Below are 19136 nucleotides of genomic sequence, written 5' to 3'. Positions count from 1 at the left end.
GACGAACAAAGTCAAGTTTGATCCTCTCAACACCTATTTCCTGTCCAAACAGCCCTTTTGTTCTGCTTCCCTGCTTAATGTTAATGTTCGGTTTGCATCAGAAAATAGCACAATGACAGAACCTAGCACACACAGAAGCATAAAGGAGCAAAAGTGTAAAATAAAGGATTATTAGAAGATCGGAACAAAAATCCTACCACCAAAACCTCCACAATTTTCTGTTTGCTTCCCCTCAGATTAACTTCACTTGAAGCTGTGCTCCACGGCAACCAAGCTTGAACGGCAGGCCCCGCCCCCTGCAGTCTACTGGCCGACGAGGGCACGCCCCGCCCCGAGCGCGAAGCTCGTCGCTGCGATTGGACGCGGCTGACATCCATTATTTTAAAGAACTTTTCCTTGCTAGCAGGTTCGGTCGCACCTGCCGAAACCCCCTGATAAGCTGGTTTCTTAAAGGGACCGTAGGCAGTGTTTCGGTTTCCCAGGGCAAAGTGTTTGCTCACTCTTTTGTCTGGGTAAAAACGCACACACCGAGGCGCCGCGACCAAAGTCTGACAGCCGCAGGGCCCACCTGCAGTTCTGGGACCAACTCTTCAAAACACGATGCTCTTAGCCTACGTCATCTTAGGTTCTACACAGCCATGAAGGTAAAGTGAAGCTCTGTGTAAGACACACTCCCTTTACAATAGAGTTCACAGGTTGTCTGGAATTTTTCAAGTGGCAACAGAAAATCCACTGCAAAATTCTGCCAAACTGAGCAAAAACAGTATTTTCTCTAAGACTTAAAAATAGGATCATTTAAGTCATGGAAAATAGCCCTGAAACACTAAATGCAAAATACTCATTTCTGCACCACCGAAGTTACTGCTACTCTGTCCTCAGCATCATCGCAGGGTAAGAATTGGGGGGCCCCAAACTCTGGTATTTCTACTGGAAAGTGCACACACATCTACAGGTCTGACATGTCTGCCTCGGTGAGCGCAGCCAAGGCAAACGGACATCTACAAAAGGCCAAGGCGACCTGCCCTGAGCGCAAGTTCTGAGTGAAGTTCAGGATGATTTCAGTTGTTTTATTTTTAAATTACTGCTGCTTTTTAATCAAGGGTCGGCACGATTTTGCAGCCTCCTTGGGCATTCCTTAATTTAAGGGGCCGTGAGCAGCCCGGAGTGCAGCCAAAGGCAGGGAGACTCCTCTGAGAATACTGACAGTGAATGTCACCTGGGGAGATTCCAAAGACATCCCACGCAAACACGGGCCTTTATACATTACTAAGTTTGCTGTATTTTATTATGTTTATTTTAATTAGAACTGCTTAATAGCTTGGCCAATCAAATATTACTCTGACATTAATCACTACCTGACTGAATGGCATTTAACTTGTTCAGTAAAGTCTAATTTTCACCCCTACCAAAATTTTAACTGATTTATAAAAATAAATCCAAAAAAGTAATGCAAATTAAAGTGGTTTCTTCTCAAAAATACTTTCAATAAGTTTATATAAAAATTTTTAAAATTAAATGTACAGTTTTCAAAGTTCAAAACCTTGCAAGCATTTTTCCTGAAAGAAAATCCATATATTAGAACAACACAAAGCCAACAAACTTGTTTTGAATACAAAGAGAAGTCTGTAGGAAACTGAAAATTCACATAATTGCAACTAGACATGAATATGGAGTAATACCCTGCAGAAGCCCAAACAGCTGCATCATCTATTATGCCTTTTAAGTGGACAAATTGAAAGAGCCAATTCACAGAGGCCTAGTCCCAAGATGCTTTGCAAGGATTCACTGCTCTGAATGCCCAGTACTTTACGAGTCAAGTTCAGGTTTTCTTCCCACTGTGTGGACACTCTCGCAAAACAACACTGGAAGCAGAAGAGGTACAGGAGCAAATAACAGAAAGAATACATAATTCGAGTTACAGCATAAAACTTGGAAGAAAAAAAAAAAAAGGCTTAAGATGGCCAAAATTTGACAGGGCTATAGAAAAAGAGATGGCAAGCTTTTATATCTTAAAATTTGGCAAGCATAAAATTAGTAGACAGTTACGGGAACGAAAAAACCTTTGCTCTGACATCAATTTTCCACTTCAGAGTTAATTATTTGTATAAAACAGACACGTATTACATTCACTAAAATGACACCAGGACCACTCTCAATCTATAACCAAAAAAAGAAATACAGACGTGGTTATACCAGATTATTCAAAGATCTCTAGGACCTACTTGAAAGAACTTCACAGTGATAAATATTATTTTAGGTGGCTCACAGGTTAAAAATAAGGAGATTTTATTCCACTTCTATATCAGTAGCAGAAGAAAACAGCAAAAATAAATAAAAGGAAAGCAACATCACAACTGAGATTATTTGGAAACAATACTGCTTCACAGAAACAAGAAGCCTGCAAAAGTTCCAAGGTTCCCTGATTGCATGTGACAATACAACTTTTTGAACATCAAGTATTCAAAGGACGTACTGTGTATTCTTGGTGGGGGAAGAGCTCAGAAGCCTTCCCAAACCTATCAACTAACAATGTAGATGATAACAAGCCAGAACAACTTGGTCTCATCTCACTTTAAAAAGACCCTCTATAAGGAGTAAGTACCTAGACTATTAGGATTAACTTCGGTAGGTACAGAACAGGGTGAAAGCTTCCTCAGAATTTTAAAGGACTGAGAACAACTCAAACTATTCTTCTCACAACAGAAATTAATCCTTGGCATCACCCGTGGGTGCTAACAGGTGGGTTTATGCAGTAATTGATAAAAGGCCCAGCCTGACATTCACGAAGCATGACCAGGTCACTAAAGATGTGGTCTCAAAACCACTATCTAATAGAGAAAAAAAAATTAGAAAAATATTTCCTGACAAATACACATTGCTTATAAAAGCGAGGCATGTATTTGTTTGTAACTCCTGCCCTGTGTCTCCCAATTCATTAAGGGAAAACAACACAAGGGGAACACTGGGAGCAAGAGGGAAGGGTAATGGCCCATTCAGCAAAATACTAAACACAAAGGAAATATGAAGGAAACAAAGGGATAGGAAAGCATAAACCAAGCTGAGGTATCTTTCTATAAGACAATAAATTATTTTTAAGTCTACAGGGATAAACAAGATCACCAGAAATGTAAACTAAAAAGGAACAGGAATCACAGTATCGAGATCAAAGTATAAGGAAAAAGCATTCCCAATACTCAGTTATTAAGACTTAATAGCCATAAATTTTCATGTGCCAAGTGACATACCACCGCGAATCTAAGTAAACTGCGAGACATAGAAAAGTGATGGAAAACAGATCCGCAGACTCTAAGTTCCCTCCTCTCTCCTTAGCAGCCTAAGCTAGAAAAAAATAAACAAAAGATGAAAAAATAAATGATCCACTCTAATTATTTGATAAAATTAATTTTTATATAGCTATCAAAAGAAAAGCTTCTTTTTTCAACAGTCATGGAAATTTTTAAAGAATTATAGCCACAGACAATGAACAATTTTGAAAAGCACAAGCTGAACAGGTAACATCCTTTGATGACCACACAGTAATGTTCAAAGTTAACAGAAAAGTTTATGAACTCATCAAAGGTTCAGAACACCTACTGCATGCTGGGCTGGGAACCGCCAGCTGCTGTGGACTGTGGAGACTTAGGGTCTGGAGTCAGACCACCGTTGTCCCACAGCGATGTCATGGGAACCACGGGTAGTTTTCAGTGTTCTCATAGCCACATTACAATGTTAAAACAGTAAATTAATTGTAGTAATATATTTTACTTAACACAAAACATATAAAATAGCATTACTTCAATATATAATCATTCTTGAATTGAGATTTTTTCTTTTTTTTGTAGTAGAAATCCAGTTCATATTTCATACTTATGGAATCATTCAGACCTGTGATATTTCAACTGCCAGTGGCTACTTAACTTTATATCTCTGCTGTCCAGTACAATAGCCACTAGCCACACGTGGATACTGAGCAACTGGTATGTACTAGTACGACTGAGGAACAGAATTTATAGTATTACTTAATTTTAATGGATTTAAATAGCCACAAGTGACTATCTACCAGCTTGGAAATAACAGCTCTTGTGAAAGAAACAGACACTAAAACAAGTGATATACACTTAATGAATTGCAGTTATTACAAGCATTTACAGAAGAAATGTCCGATATGAAATGAGTAAATATAGCCAACAGAGGGCTCAACCTCTTTTGCCAGCATTAAGGAAGGACTCTTCAAGGAAATCACAATTAAGCAAAAGGGCACAGCATATGCAAAGGTCTTGAGTGGAGAAAAACTGGAAAATACAGTAGAAATAATGAAGGAAAGTACCAAGGGGTGAAGTCATCTTAAATTATTCGTAGGAGATTGATTTGGGTCACAGAATCCAAACAGGGTAGGAACGCAGAGAAGTGGAAGCAGCCCTATCTCTTGGAAATAATGTAAGTCTCCCCAAGAAGTCTTGCTGGACCCACACTACTCACTCGGTGAACCCTAGTCATTCCACTCTCCTGTCAAATCCTAAATCAACCCAGGCTCTTCTGTCCTTTTTGTGCTAGCAGTTCCCTTCGCTTGAAAAACTTCCCCCAGCTCTTTCTTGATCTTAGAATTCAAAATCACAGTTCCAAATTTTCTATAGGACAAGCTTCGGGCTCAAAACTGTTTACAAGGCAATTTTTACAAAAAAAGAAATTTGCAAAACAAACTCAGTGTGCCATTGTTATATTATTTTTTTTAATGTTCTGACAGATCCAGGAAACTCTTAAAGAAATTCCCCAAACAAACCTTGGTCCCACCATTAAGTTTAAATATTACATCCTCACAGAGACATTCTCAGGACATCCAATTAGCACGTGCCAATCTCTACTGGCACACCATATTTCTTTCCTTCCTAGCGCTTGTCAACATCTGAAAACTCTTTCTTTGGTTTGTTAATAGCCTAGCTTTCCCAGAGACTCGGAACTTGGTGAAAGCAAAGGCCCTGTGCGTTCACCGTTCACCATGGAGGCCTCAGCACTGGGCACAAAGTCCAGGTAGCAAGGAGCAACGGCAGCGATGAGGGACAAGTAAATAAATACAGATATTTTTACATGTCAACATTTAAGGAATATAGCTAAAACTACACGCAAAGGAGAATTTAATGGCACTAAAATTTTTTATTATACAACATACAGAAATAGAGTTTTTTAATTTAAAAATTCAAAACCCAAAAACAACCTGCAGACCCTAACGAACCAACTAAAAAACTGGAGAACAAAGCAACAGCCAAAAATTTGGGGAGGAAAAGGGAGGGAGATTAACAGTAACAAAATGAAAACACATTATTACTCCCAACTCCTAAAACAATGTGCACTGGTATCAAATCATGAACACTGAATAAAAGCTAAAAAGAGCCAAGTATATAGTATATAATAAAGGTAACTTTATTTCAATGCAACAAGAAAAAGATTTTTGTTAATGGGGCTAAAACAACTGATTAATTATTACGGACAAATAAAGGAAGTTATTTCACTTCATGTATGATGTCAAAACAAATCCCAGAAGAACAGAAAGAGATAGACATGAAAACGAAACCATAAAAGAACTAGAAGAAAACAGTTATCTGGGCAGGAGAACCCAATAAATATGAAAGTAAAGTAGCCATAGAAAGGAGATATTAACCTAAATTTCTTAAAAGGTAAAAACCCTTTCAAGTTAAAATAAAAAATACCCTAAGCAAATAAAAGACAAACAAAGAGCCAGGGAAAGTATCTGCGGGATGTGACAAAGGGCTGCTATCCTAAATATATAAAAGAATAAAAAGGGTATTGCGAATATAGAACACTGCCCCAAATGAGCAAAAGACAAACTAGAAGATACAATACCCATCTCTCCACTCGTCACCATAATTAATCTAAGAAATATATAATCAGGGCGCCTGGGTGGCTCAGTTGGTTAAGCAACTGCCTTCGGCTCAGGTCATGATTCTGGAGTCCTGGGATCGAGTCCCACATCGGGCTCCCTGCTCAGCAGGGGGTCTGCTTCTCCCTCTGACCCTTCCCCTCTCATGCTCTCTGTCTCCCATTCTCTCTCTCAGATAAATAAATAAAATCTTTAAAAAAAAAAAGAAAGAAATATATAATCAGGGGGCGCCTGGGTGGCTCAGTCGTTAAGCGCCTGCCTTCGGCTCAGGTCATGGCCCCAGGGTCCTGGGATCGAGCCCCGCATCGGCTCCCTGCTCGGCGGGAAGCCTGCTTCTGCCTCTCCCACTCCCCCTGCTTCTGTTCCCTCTCTGTCAAATAAATAAAATCTTAAAAAAAAAAAAAGAAAGAAATATATAATTAGTCTTATGAAAAGGGAAGGCAGGAAAGAAAATATTCAAGCATTGGCAAAGATATGGAGGAAATGTGTATTCTCTCACGTTTTTTGTCAAACTTTATACTGGTTTGGTCAACTTTATGTTAGGTAAATTTTTAAAAGATCTGACAATATTTATAAAAGGACAAAAAAATGTTCATATACTTTGACTCAGTCACTGTAAGACAGACTGAATCCCAAAGAAATAAGAAAATGGAGAAAGACTTAGCTCTTCACCACACTAATAGTGGAAAAAGGATGAAGCAACAAGTCACATGACAGGTGACTAATTACAGTAAGATGAAATGCTATGTGCCCTTACAGAATCCTATGTATGTGGATCTAACTTCTGCCGTCCAGGGAGAGACAATAACCAAATAAACCACTTCGGATGACAGGTTCCATAAGGAAATGAAGCGGAGTCACAGGGTCAGGGAACCTGGTCTGCGAAGGCATCTCTGAAGCAACGACATAGGAGCAGACATACGACTGGATGTGCAGAGAGCAAAACACAGTAGTTTTACGGAAACAAGCGCAGCATGCTCAAGAATCCCAAAAAGACCAGTACAGCTGGAGGTGCCTGAGTCAGGGTGTCAGGGGGAAAGCCCGCAAGGCTGGTCTAGAGCGGCACCATCCAACCCACAGCCACAAGTCAGGTGTGGCTAGCTATTCGGCACATGAAACATGGCCAGTCCCCGATGCACTCTAAGTGGAAAATATATATTGGATTTTGAAGACAGTCTGAAAAGAGTATAATATCCCATTAATAATTTCTTATGCTAATCACTTAATGAAATCATAATATCTTGGGTTACGTAAAATATATCTCACCTGTTTCTCTTTTTTTTTTTAATGTGGCTATCAGAAAGTTTTAAAGATTTTACTTATTTGAGAATAGGGTGGGGGAGGGAATCTCAAGCAGACTTCCCACTGAGTGTAGAGCACTACATGGGGGCTCAATCTCACAACCATGAGATCATGACCTGAGCCAAAATCAAGAGTCAGATGCTTAACTGAGCCACCCAGGTGCCCCTGCTATCAGAAAATTTTAAATTACTTATGTGGCTCCCATTGTATTTCCATTGGACATTGCTGGTCTAGGGTATAGGTGCCATAGTAAAAAGTTTTAATTTTATTTTGTGTATTGTAAAGTAATCGGAGGGTGTTGAGCCTCTAATTTACACATTTAAATGATTGTTCCCCCATAGGAACAGCACATAGACTGCAAGAGAGTGAGAGCTGAAGCAGGGATACCAGTTAGATGACTACTATTACCATCCTGGGTACAACAAGGTGTTGAGATGGATCATATTTGGGATAAGCTTTGAAGGTAGAGGCAACCTAGTATTGTTCAGAATCCCACTTCCAATTGTTTAGAATATACACAAACAGAAAGACTGGGGGTATACCTGCTAAAGCTTTAACAATGGTTATTTAGGGCGCCTGGGGGGCTCAGTTGGTTAGGCGACTGCCTTCGGCTCAGGTCATGATCCTGGAGTCCCGGGATCGAGTCCCGCATTGGGCTCCCTGCTCAGCAGGGAGTCTGCTTCTCCCTCTGACCCTCCTCCCTCTCATGCTCTCTGTCTCTCATTCTCTCGCTCGCAAATAAATAAAATCTTAAAAAAAAAAAAAACAATGGGGGCGCCTGGGTGGCAGTTGTTAAGCGTCTGCCTTCGGCTCAGGTCATGATCCCAGGGTGCTGGAATCGAGCCCCGCATCGGGCTCCCTGCTCGGCGGGAAGCCTGCTTCTCCCTCTCCCACCCCCCCTGCCTGTGTTCCCTCTCTCGCTGTGTCTCTCTCTGTCAAATAAATAAAATCTTTAAAAAAAAAAAAAAATGGTTATTTATTCTTTGTAACTTTCTATTCCTTTTAAAAGTGTGGGGGGAAAAACACCAAAAACACATTGCCCTTAATACAAAAAGGAGGCTTTTTTAAAGCTTTTAAGCAGGATAAATAAAACAGCCCTACCAAAAAAAAGCACCCTCATAGCTGTCTGCACGCTACCCATGCTGGTTACAACAACAAAGCATCTCTACTCCCGCACCTTTAAGAACAAGTTATTGGAAGCTATCTATAAACTCCCATTACTTACACACACCACTTTCCGGAAATTAATACTGCTCCCTACCTTGTCAGTGCACTGCTGTGAGCGTGGTAAATAACACATCATTCTAGAAGCACCTCTTGGGGCACTCACAGATCTGAGGCTAAGGAACTAAAAAGTACTTAAACGTGTGGTGAGCATATCCTAATACCCACCACACACCTTGCTCCAAAAACGTCCAGGAGGACACCCTGCATGTCATCCCACGGAAGAGCACCCTGGTCCTAATGCTTTTCCTCAACGGCTCTGCCATTCCATAGGGCTTCCCTTAACCACAGTCTGCAAAGCTGGAAGGACAGGCGGAGGGCAGGTCTCTCTGACACAGCATGCTAAGGAAGAGAAGTTTTAGGTAATGTGCCGGAGATGACACAAAGGGGGGGCTGGCACACAATGATTTATTTTACACCCAATCAAGTGTTTTTTGTACTTATATTTACTTTTGCATTGAAAAAGTAGAGAGCAACTGGTGCCTGACTTCTCCCAGTGTGATTTCAAAGGGAAAGATTCATGCTCCACACACAGGGACAGGAACCTGGGTTTCCTTAAACGTTCAGAAACCACGGCCCAGTCACGGCGGCTCGGGTCTCCCCCCAACGCCCACACCCTCCTGCAGCCACACTGCTCTCGAGGAAGCCGTGCAGGCGGGCGCCGGGAGCGGGAAACAGCATGCCGCGGGCCCCAGCGGCGGGGAGCCGGGAGCTCTACGAGCCACGACTCCCGGAGGGCGAGCACAGGGCTGCACGGTCACCAGGTCACCCAGGGCCCCGGCTGCTGTCACCAAGCTCGGAAGAAGAGCGCTCCAGCAGACACACAACCGTGATGAAGCGGTACTTCTGTAAAAGGCAAGGCCGTGCTGCACACGACACGACTGCACCGAACTGACCCGCGCGGTGAGCGGCGGGGCGCAGACAGTAAGACCCCGGCGAGCACCGCCGCTGTGCGCCCGTGCCGGCTCCCGGGGGGGGGGGGGCGCAGTCGGCGATGCTCTCCTCGCGCCGCCCCTCCGTCCTACTCCTCAGGGCCCCCTGCTCCAGGGCAGCTCGCTGCTCGCCGGACCGCCCGTACGGAGCGGGCCAACCCCCGAGAAATGCTCACTGCCCGCGGGCCCCCACCCCCGCCGCCCCGGCACCCCTGCCTGCCCGCATGACACCGTAAGACGCGCAGGCAGCAGAGGGCACAGGCAACCTGTTGCATAAACGTAAATGCGCGTCTTTTGCAGAAAAACAGCATTTTCCCCTTGAAGCTCTGGCCCGTGAGTCACGGGCAGGTAATTAGCCCCGGGCTGACCTCGGGGGTCACCGTAGCTCTGTCGGGAAAAGGAAACTCCGACTGGAAGCCTCGCTCGGGGCCTCAGGGCCAGCACACAGGGCGGGCTCCCACGGCCCACAACTGTCAGCGCGCACACGAGTCCCGGGCGCCCCCTCCCGGGCCCTCCGCCCCCCCCCACACCTAGGCGGGCGGCTGCAGGGGAGGGGCGGTGGGGGCGCTCGGGATCCCCGCCCCCCCACACACCTAGGCGGGCGGCTGCAGGGGAGGGGCGGTGGGGCGCTCGGGACCCCCGCCCCCCCACACACCTAGGCGGGCTGCTGCAGGGGAGGGGGCGTGGGGGCGCTCGGGACCCCCGCCCCCCCACACACCTAGGCGGGCTGCTGCAGGGGAGGGGGCGTGGGGGCGCTCGGGACCCCCGCCCCCCCACACACCTAGGCGGGCGGCTGCAGGGGAGGGGGCGTGGGGGCGCTCGGGACCCCCGCCCCGCCCCCACCAACACACCGGGGCCGCAGGAACGCGCCGTGACAGGAGGGACCGCCCCCAGCTGGGGCCGCGGGCGCAGCAGGTGGAGGCCCGCTCCCCGCCCCCCGCCCGCCAACTGCTCGGAGCGGAGGCGGGGGCCCCGCGAGCGCAGCCCCCGGCCCGCCCGGCCCCCCGCCCGCCGTCCTGGCTTCCGCCCACCCCCCAGCCCGGCAGCGCCGCGGCCGCGCCTCAGCCGGTGGGGGAAGGGAGCGGCTCCGGGCCCCCGGCCCCCCCCAACCTCCTCAGCCCCCTCGGCCCCCCGGCCCCCCGGCCCCCCGGCCCCCCGGCCCCGGCCGCGCTGCTCACCTGGCGGCGGCCCTCCCCGCCCGCCCGCCCGCCCGCCGCGCTGCCCGCCGCCGCCGGTCGCCGCCGGAGAGTGGGGACAGGTGAGGCCGCCGAACCCCTGCTCGCTCCGGGCCCGCCGCCGCCGGCCCTCCGTCCGCGGTTTATTAAACTTTTCTGTTTGGTTGTTCGGCCTGTGACGCGACCGCGGGCCCGAGCTCGGCGATTGGCCGGCGCCCCGCGCTGACGCGGCGCCCCGCCCGCCGCCTAATTATTACCGGCCGGGAGGGGCCGCGGGGCGGGCTCGCGGGGCGGCGGGGGCGGGGCCCACGGCGCGCGGCGATTGGCCGGCGCCCCGCGCGGGGGCGGGGCGGAGCGCTGGGAGCCCTCCCCCTTCCTCGCGGCCGGGCGGGCGCTTCCTCCGCTGGGCTCGCGCGGGTACCGGCGCGTGGGCCGGGGGCTTCTGGCGGCTGGCCTCGTGTCGTGTGGCCGTCAGTGCGGGCCCGTCCGCTCCCTCGCCGGGCGTTCCCCCTGTCTGTCCCGCACAAGGGAACCCCGAACCGGCCGCACGTGCGACCCGGTGCCCCCAGCCCGGCGTGCACACGGTGCCACGCGCACGGGCGCGCTGTTCCACACGCGCCCTCCTGGCACCCGGTGAGACCCAGCGTTGGGGGGCCGAGTGCCGGCGGGAACGGCGTCCCCGGAGCGTCTCAGCCCTCGGCTCACGTCCACAAGCGGGAGCCCCGAGACACAGCCGAGGACCTTCTGTCGTACCTTGAGAGGGGGCGGGGCCGACAGGTAGGAGCTCACCGGTCTCAGAGGTCCTCTCTGTTTTTAGACCTGATGTTTTATCCACCGTGAAATTGTTACATTAATTCTGATGTTCAAAAAATACAGTATCAGGATCTTAATTATCTTGATTACTGAGCTTTCTGGTGCCCCTCTACGTTTTAAGCTTGAAGCGAGCATCCCCGTGTCCTCAGCGCCGCGGAGTCCCGCTTTGGGGAGAGGGACTTCGGCGGGACTGGCGGGGTAAGGCTGGGTCTTTCGCAGATGGGCCCTGGGGCAAGAAGCGGCCCACCCCTGAGAAGGTGCGGGCCGGAAGGGAGCCCTCAAGGAGAAGGGGGCATTAGGTTTGGGCAGCGGAGAGTGCGTAAGGCTTGGCCGTGCTGGGAGCGGAAAGCAGCATCTTCCTGCTCTCCTGAAGAGGCGGGAAGGTGGAATTCGGGGTTTGAAGAACAGTCTGATGTGTTGTGAGGTCACCCACAGGGCTTCAGGGCGAGGTGACAAATGCCTCGTGTAAAGTTGGGCCTGCTATCAGCAATAGGAGGGGGACAGTCCCAAACTGGAGGGAGCTGGTGCGGGGCGGAAAGCTACTCAAAGGGTGTTTTTAACAGTCATTCAAATTTAATTTTAAACACAGACACACAAACGGTGGGTTAACCCAAGAGAAGGAGGTTTTGTCCAAGGATCTATCTCTGATAATGGAGACCAGGTTATATTGGAGGCTAGAGAATGTTTTAGGGTCAAGTATTACAAGTCTTAAAAGCCAAATTGAGTGTTTGACTTTGCTGGGTGGGAAATGGGAAGCCATTATAGGATGAAAAGGACTGTGGGAAGGGAAGGAAGTGGTGGATTATAACAATTTGGTGGGTTCTGCAGGTACTAGGAAGAAATTTGCAGCCTGGGGTTCTCTCAACTATTCACTGCCCTCTTGTCATTGCAGAGTAGAACTATATGGAAAGATTTTAGGTTTTTGGCCACGGTTCGCATTCCTATTAAGACACATTTTTGGCTCAGTGACGGTGAGCGAGACCCACAACCTCCCTGGGTCTCAATTTTCTATTAGTATAGGAAACATCAGTGAACAAAACAAAGATGCCTGCCCTCGTCGATTGTTCATTCTAATGGGCAAAACACGTAATAAGTATTTGTGTTGTGAGTTAGAAGATGGTAAGAGGTATACACAAGACAATGTAGGCCAGGTCCAGGATGGGGGCCGGGTTGCGGTGTTAAACCCAGTGGTCAGGGTAGGCATGGCTGGGAAGGTAAGGTTTGAACAGAATTTTAAGAGGTGAGGGTATAGTCCTATGAATGACTGGGAGAAGAGCCTTCCAGACTGAGAACGGTTATGCGCCGGGCTGGAGGCAGATGAGCTGGGTAGATGCAGCTACGAACATTTGTCTACAAGAGTTTGTGGGCGCATACATTCTCGCTTCTCTTGGGGACGTACCTAGGAGTGGTGCTTCTGTTTGTCACTTGAGGAACTGCTAGGTTGTTTTTCCAAAGGGGATGCACTATTTTACATTCCCACCAGCAAGGAGTGAGGGTTCCAGTTTCTCCACACCCTGGCAACACCTGTGAAGGGCTGTCTTCGGATGATAGCCCACCCTGGTGAGAATGAAGTGGAATCTTGTGGTTGGGATTTGCATTTCCCTGATGGCTAATGATGCTGAGCGTCTTTTCATGTGCTTATTGGCCTTTTATAGATCTTCTTTGGAGAAATGTCTATTCAGATCCTCTGCTCATTTTTAAATTGGGTTATTTGTCTTTTTAATTTTGGGCTGTAAGAGTTCTTTACATATTCTGAACACAAGTCTCCTATCAGATATATAATTTGCAAATATTTTCTCTCATTTGTGGATCTTTCGTTTCACTTGATTGCTGATATCATTTGAAGCCTAGAAGTTTTTAATTTTGCATTATCCTTTTCTTAAGTCCTCCCCTCCCAACATCCAATTAGTCACAAATTTAACTGATTCTGCCTTAGAAATCTCTCTGAAATGTACCCCCCACACTGCCCTGTGTACCCCCTTATTATTTCTCACCTGACTTTAAGCAAAGCCTCCAGTCCTATTCGCTCCTCTATACCCCACCCAGATGGTCCTCCAGCTGCTTCCAGAATGATCTTTCTGAAACACAAATTGAGCAGGTCAGACATCTGTGGGCTCCCCATTCCTGCTGGAACTGTTCTCAAACTCCTTCAATAAGAGTACCTGCAGCATTTTAAAAATTCAGATTGCAGGTCCACGATCTGGACACAGTGAATCAGAATCTCTAGGGGAAGAGCCTTGGCATCTATTTTTAATAAGCCCCCAGGTGATTTTTATTCTCAGAATAGTTATGCCTACAACAATGGTTCTAAACCAGGGGTGATTTTGTTCCCCCGGGGGACATTTGGCAATGTCTGGAGACGTTTTTGGTGGTGACAACTGGGGGGGGGGCGGTGGGCAGCTATCACTTTAGTGTGACACTAGGGCTGCTGCTAGACATCGTGTGGGGCACAGGGCAGCCCCCCGCCAAGAAACTGTCAGCCCTCAATGTCAGTCATGCCACACTGAGAGCCCTGGCAGTATTTATAGGAGATAAAATATGAACTTCTGCATTTGAGTCTGGCCGATTGGTCCCCAGCCCTATGAAAGATGTATCGCTCTGTAAGAACCATCGCCAACTAAGGGGCTTAAAACAACGATTTACTGTTTCTCAGGACTCTGCAGCTGGCCTCGCTGTGCTCTGGCATGGAGAAGCTGCCGGGGACTGTTGAGCTGTACGCCTGTTCAGTTGGGTCTCTGGTTCCGTGTGTGTTTCAAGGCATGGAGGTTTGGGGGGTACAAAGGGTGTGAGCTTGGATGCCATTTCTGCAGTGTTCCACTGATCACAGAAGGTGATCAAGGGGTAGGGAAACAGATTCTACTTTTGAAAGCAACGAACTTGCGAGGAAGTCGTGGCCATGTTAATCCACCCACCAGCCTACCTTTTCAATACTGTCTCCAGGGCCCACCTCCTTCTAACCTCAGTGGGCACCTGCCAGGGCCAGACCAGACTCAGGCTCCAGGCAGTATGGGAGGGAGTACCCTCAGAAAAACCTCACACAGACTCGCAGTAGCGCTTCTTCCGACGACTCCTCATCAGAGTCTAGGCCAAAGGTTTTAGTCTCAGGACCCTCCTACATTCAAAAATTTTTGAGGACCCCAAAGAACTTTTGTTTATGTCGGTTACATCTATCAATATGTACCGCATTAGAAATTAAAAATGAGATGTTTTAAAAATAAACATTAATTTAAAAACAGTAGTTAACAACCTTTTTACCTGTTAAAGAACATTTTCAAATGGAAATTAGCCATATACACATCAGAATACGCGTCAGTAGGAAGACACCATGTTACATTTTGCGCAGAAGGCCGCCTGATGCTCAGATTTGTTTTTTCATTCTTTCTGTCGCAGTATCACACCTCACGTAGCCTTTGCAACACTCCGTACACTCATAAGAAAGAGGCAAATCATGACAGTATTATAGTGAAAACAGTTCTGACCTCACAGACCCCCTCAGAGGGTTTCAGAGACCTGCAGGGGTCTGTGATCACACTTGAAGAACCATCCAGGGTTCTTCTCCCAACTGGCCCAGGCCAGCAGCTCCCTCAACTCCGTGGACACGCTTCTGCCCATCTACTGACATTCATTACATTCATTTGTCAGCCCTTTTATGACCTTACCCTTGTGTGCGCACTCTCTGCTTACCCCCCACCAAACTCCTACTCATCCCTCAAAACCCACTGTAAGTGCCTGCTGCATGCTGAAGGCTTTCTTGACTCCTACGGGCAAAATTAGGACTCCTCCTTTATGTGTTGTCACACACTTTACCCTCCTTCTGCAATAGAACTTACCCTGTGAAATTGAAACTTACCAGTCTGTATGTTTGCCTCCTCTCTAATTAGACCAGAAACTTGTTTTTCTGAAGTTTGGGATGGTTTTTTTTCATATTGGAATGAGATGCAGGTTGTAAATCGATCCCTTTCCAAACCACTAACCAAGGATCCTGACAAATGTTTCAATCCTCCCCTTCCTCCTGGTTTTGTTTGAGGCCTCCTTTATCATATTCTAACTTTTTGTACATAGTAGATTTTAGATCTGGGCTTTTCCACTTACCCTCTTACTCTGCCTCAGCCATATGTCTGGTTTTTACCTTCTTACTCTGCCTCAGCCATATGTCTCGTTTTTACCTTCTTACTCTGCCTCAGCCGTATGTCTGGTTTTTACCTTCTTACTCTGCCTCAGCCATATGTCTGGTTTTAAGGAAGACCCGTGGTATGTGAACCCCATGGCCTCAGAAGAAGTTTTAGTGTCTAGTGGAGTCTGTCCTTCCATCTACTATTGCTCTTTCTCTTCTGAACTTTATTGGAAATTCTGCTCCGTTTATGCCTCCAGGTTAACTTTGGCATAATTTTGTCAGTTTCCAAGAAATATCCTGCCAGGATTTTAACTGGGATTCCATATGCCTAAAACAATTTGGGGGAGCAGGGAGAGAAGTGTGTACCTTCACAGAATTTGGGTGGCCCATCAAGAGGTCTGCTGGGGTTTTCCTTTTTCATTGATTTAACTTAAAAAAGACTCTTGACATATTTTGTTTCCTTAATTTTATGTAACTGAGTGAAATATTAAAGAGGAATGCACACAATCATAGTATTTCTTGCTAATAATTCACTTAGGTATATTATGCTTTGTTGATACTGTAGATAAAATTTCATTTTTTCTTATATTTTCAAACTGATCATTGATAATATAATTGCTACTTAATGCTATGTACCTTGTTTTATACCTATTTAACCGACCTTTTAAAATAGTCTTTAATAATTTTTCAGTTGATTGCTTTGTTTTTTATCAAAATAGTATATTGCCTCTTCCTTTACAATCTATATACTTTTTGTTTTATGTCTTACTGCTTGAAGGCAGGATTGTCAATAGATGACACTATGAACTAATTTCTGACAAATGCTGATTTCTTTGGAACAAACACCGTTTTAAAAAAATGATGCTAAGGGAGTAGCTTTTATGCTTCTATGCAGTGTGTCTTAGAAATGGCTGTTGAATTGTATGGCTGAATTTTCCCCATCTGTGAAGACCATTGCGAAGATCATTTTCATATTTTATCTGTAGTTGCAAAGTAGCAGATTAATAGGCTTACTTATGCTGATTTTTCTTTACACTTTCTATTTTCATCTTGATCTGACTTGCTTTGTTACGAGTTAATACAATTGGACTGTTTTCCTGGCCACAGTTATATTGCTCAGTTTTAATTTATAAGTTGGTGCCTGAATTTATACATCAGTCTTGTGTCCTTTTGGCTAATGTGAGTCTGCCTGTGAGAAATGACTCTGATGACAAAAGTAGCATTTAGAGATACAAGACAGTTACCACATCAGGATAGGGAGTGCTGCTCCCATGAAGCCTCGGGGGACACCCCACTGGCCTCATCCAGGCAGGATGTCCTAACAGCACTGTGATGGCTAAGATGGCCATTCTCTGCACCTAGCACTCTCCTAAATCCCACCTGTGTATCCCTTTTCTTCATTCTAATGGTAATTGCTAGGCTAGGCTCCTAAACTAGAGTTCAAAGGATCGGCCGGTTTTGTTATCATTTTTAAAACATACTATCTTGTATTTATTTACCAATTCTACTCTTTTTTTGTAGCTTCCAATTGATTTAAATACTTTTCCTTAATTACTGTTTTCCTAATAGTTTCATGAGGACATTTCCCCCCTTCTCCTGAAACCGTACGGTGGAAGTCTGTTTTCTTGTCATCTGTCTGATACCGTGCAGACTTCAGGACAGTGAACTTGCCTCCGAGCTGTGCCCTTTTCGTGTGCAGGTCCCACACTGATTTCCACGTTGGCTTTGTCTCTCCTCCACGAGGCTCCTCTCATTTGTATTTTCAGAATTTTACTTCTTTTTTTTTTTTTTTAAGATTTTATTTATTAGAGAGAGAGCACGAGCAGGGAGGAAAGGGAGAAGCAGGATCCCTGCTGAGCAAGGAGCCCGACACAAGACCCGATCCCAGGACCCTGAGATCATAACCTGAACCGAAGGCAGACACCCAACCGACTGAGCCAGCCAGGCGCCCCTCAGAATTTTACTTTTAGCCCATCTCAGGCTGAGGAACTGTGCGGAAGAGGACACGATAGCTGAATATGGCGTGGTACCTGGGGTGGGCTTTGGGAACAGACGACGGACATGAAGAACTGAGGACGCCTGAACCAGGTGTGAGCTGCAGCTGGGAATAATGTGTGTGTCAGTGCCCATTCACTGATTGGGACACGGGGACCATAAGATGTCACTAGCGGGGGAGAGTGGGTGTGCAGTATATGGGATCCCCCCGTACCATCTTCAGCCTTCTCTATTAATCGAAAAGTACTCTAAAATGAAATTTTTATTGAAAGAGCAAACCTCTCTGGCCCCTCAGACAGCCCTCAGAACCTGTTTGTGAAGGGCTCCCATGCAGCAGTGATGGGCTTTGGCTGGGCCTGGGGCCAAGAGACCTCACCACTGGCCACTTACTGAGCAGGATGCTGGATGCCCAGCCATTGCCAGGAAGGCAGTGCTGAAGGAGACAGGTGCTGGCTGGACACCCTGTTTTCCCCAGCTCTGAGCCCTGAGAGGCTGCCCCACACGGACTGCCTCCAGGAGCGTCCTTGTCCTTTGGCCTCCAGTTGTGGTGGGTCTGTGGGAAACGGGGAGGAGGTGGGAGGGAGAAGTAGCCCGAGGTGGGGGTGCTTATTCTTGGCTTGAGCCCTTCTGGGTCACAGAGGGGAATGATCATCTTCTATCAAAGGCCCCAGCTCCTTTCAACGTGGCCTCTTGCATTCAGCTCCTCACCCAGGTTCTGGAAAGAGTGTTCCCCTCCAGCTCTTATCAGCCCAAAGCACAGCTCTCACTCAGTACTACGGGCGTCGGGCTTATCAGTAGCACCTGGCAGCTCCCGCAGACCCCGGGTACCCTACGGGTACATGCTCAGCCTCGATAAATGTTCATCTGATGAATGAACCAGCCAATGAATCACAGACTGGTACAGTTCCCAGAGACCCCTGTGACGTGGGACCAAACAGCCCCGTGCTTAGAATGCGGGGAGGTCGGCGCTGGGCTCAACCGATGGCTCTTTTGCTTAACCAGACACGCAGTCTGGGGCAAGCTGTGCAAGTTGTCCAAGCTTCCATTCCTTCTCTTTAAAGTGGAGATCGGGGGCACCTGGGTGGCTCAGTCGGTTAAGCGACTGCCTTCGGCTCAGGTCATGATCCCGGAGTCCTGGGATCGAGTCCCATATCAGGCTCCTGGCTCATCGGGTAGCCTGCTTCTCCCTCTGACCCTCTCCCCTCTCATGCTGTTTCTCATTCTCTCTCTCTCTAAAATAAATAAATAAAATCTTTAAAAAAATAAAAAAAATTAAGTGGAGATCGGGGCACCTGGGCGGCTCAGTCGGTGAAGCATCTGCCTTCGTCTCAGGTCATGATCCCAGGATCCTGGGATCGAGCCCCACATCAGACTCCCTGCTTGGTGGGAGTCTGCTTCTCCCTCTGCCTCTGCCCCTCCCCCTGCTTGTGCTCGCCCTCTCTCTCTCTCTGGCAAATAAATAAAATCTTTTTTTTTTTTTTAAAGATTTTATTTATTTATTTGACAGAGAGAGTCACAGCGAGAGAGGGAACACAAGCAGGGGGAGTGGCAGAGGGAGAAGCAGGCTCCCCGCCGAGCAGGGAGCCCGACGCGGGGCTCGATCCCAGGACCCTGGAATCATGACCTGAGCCGAAGGCAGACGCTTAACGACTGAGCCACCCAGGCGCCCCTAGATAAATAAAATC

The 19136-nt window shown here is 47.2% G+C and overlaps 1 protein-coding gene across 9 annotated transcripts in view; it reads right to left on the bottom strand.

Annotated features, from left to right (window-relative positions):
* Positions 1-10687, bottom strand: part of ZFAND6 (zinc finger AN1-type containing 6) — a 69414-nt gene extending 58727 nt beyond the window's left edge. For 2 of the 9 annotated variants that reach the window (XM_078078805.1, XM_078078802.1), the window contains exon 1: positions 10533-10687. The gene's annotated coding sequence lies outside the window, so the exon portion shown is untranslated. Of the gene's footprint in view, positions 1-197; positions 306-10532 lie in introns of those variants that run through there. The other 7 variants (XM_036079129.2, XM_036079133.2, XM_078078799.1 and 4 more) reach the window with 5 other exon arrangements.
* Positions 10688-19136: the final 8449 nt, after the last annotated feature.

Source organism: Halichoerus grypus, chromosome 8 (genome assembly GCF_964656455.1).
Source record: "Halichoerus grypus chromosome 8, mHalGry1.hap1.1, whole genome shotgun sequence".
In the NCBI taxonomy this organism is placed as follows: domain Eukaryota; kingdom Metazoa; phylum Chordata; class Mammalia; order Carnivora; family Phocidae; genus Halichoerus; species Halichoerus grypus.
This window is presented reverse-complemented; position numbering and strand designations above follow the sequence as displayed.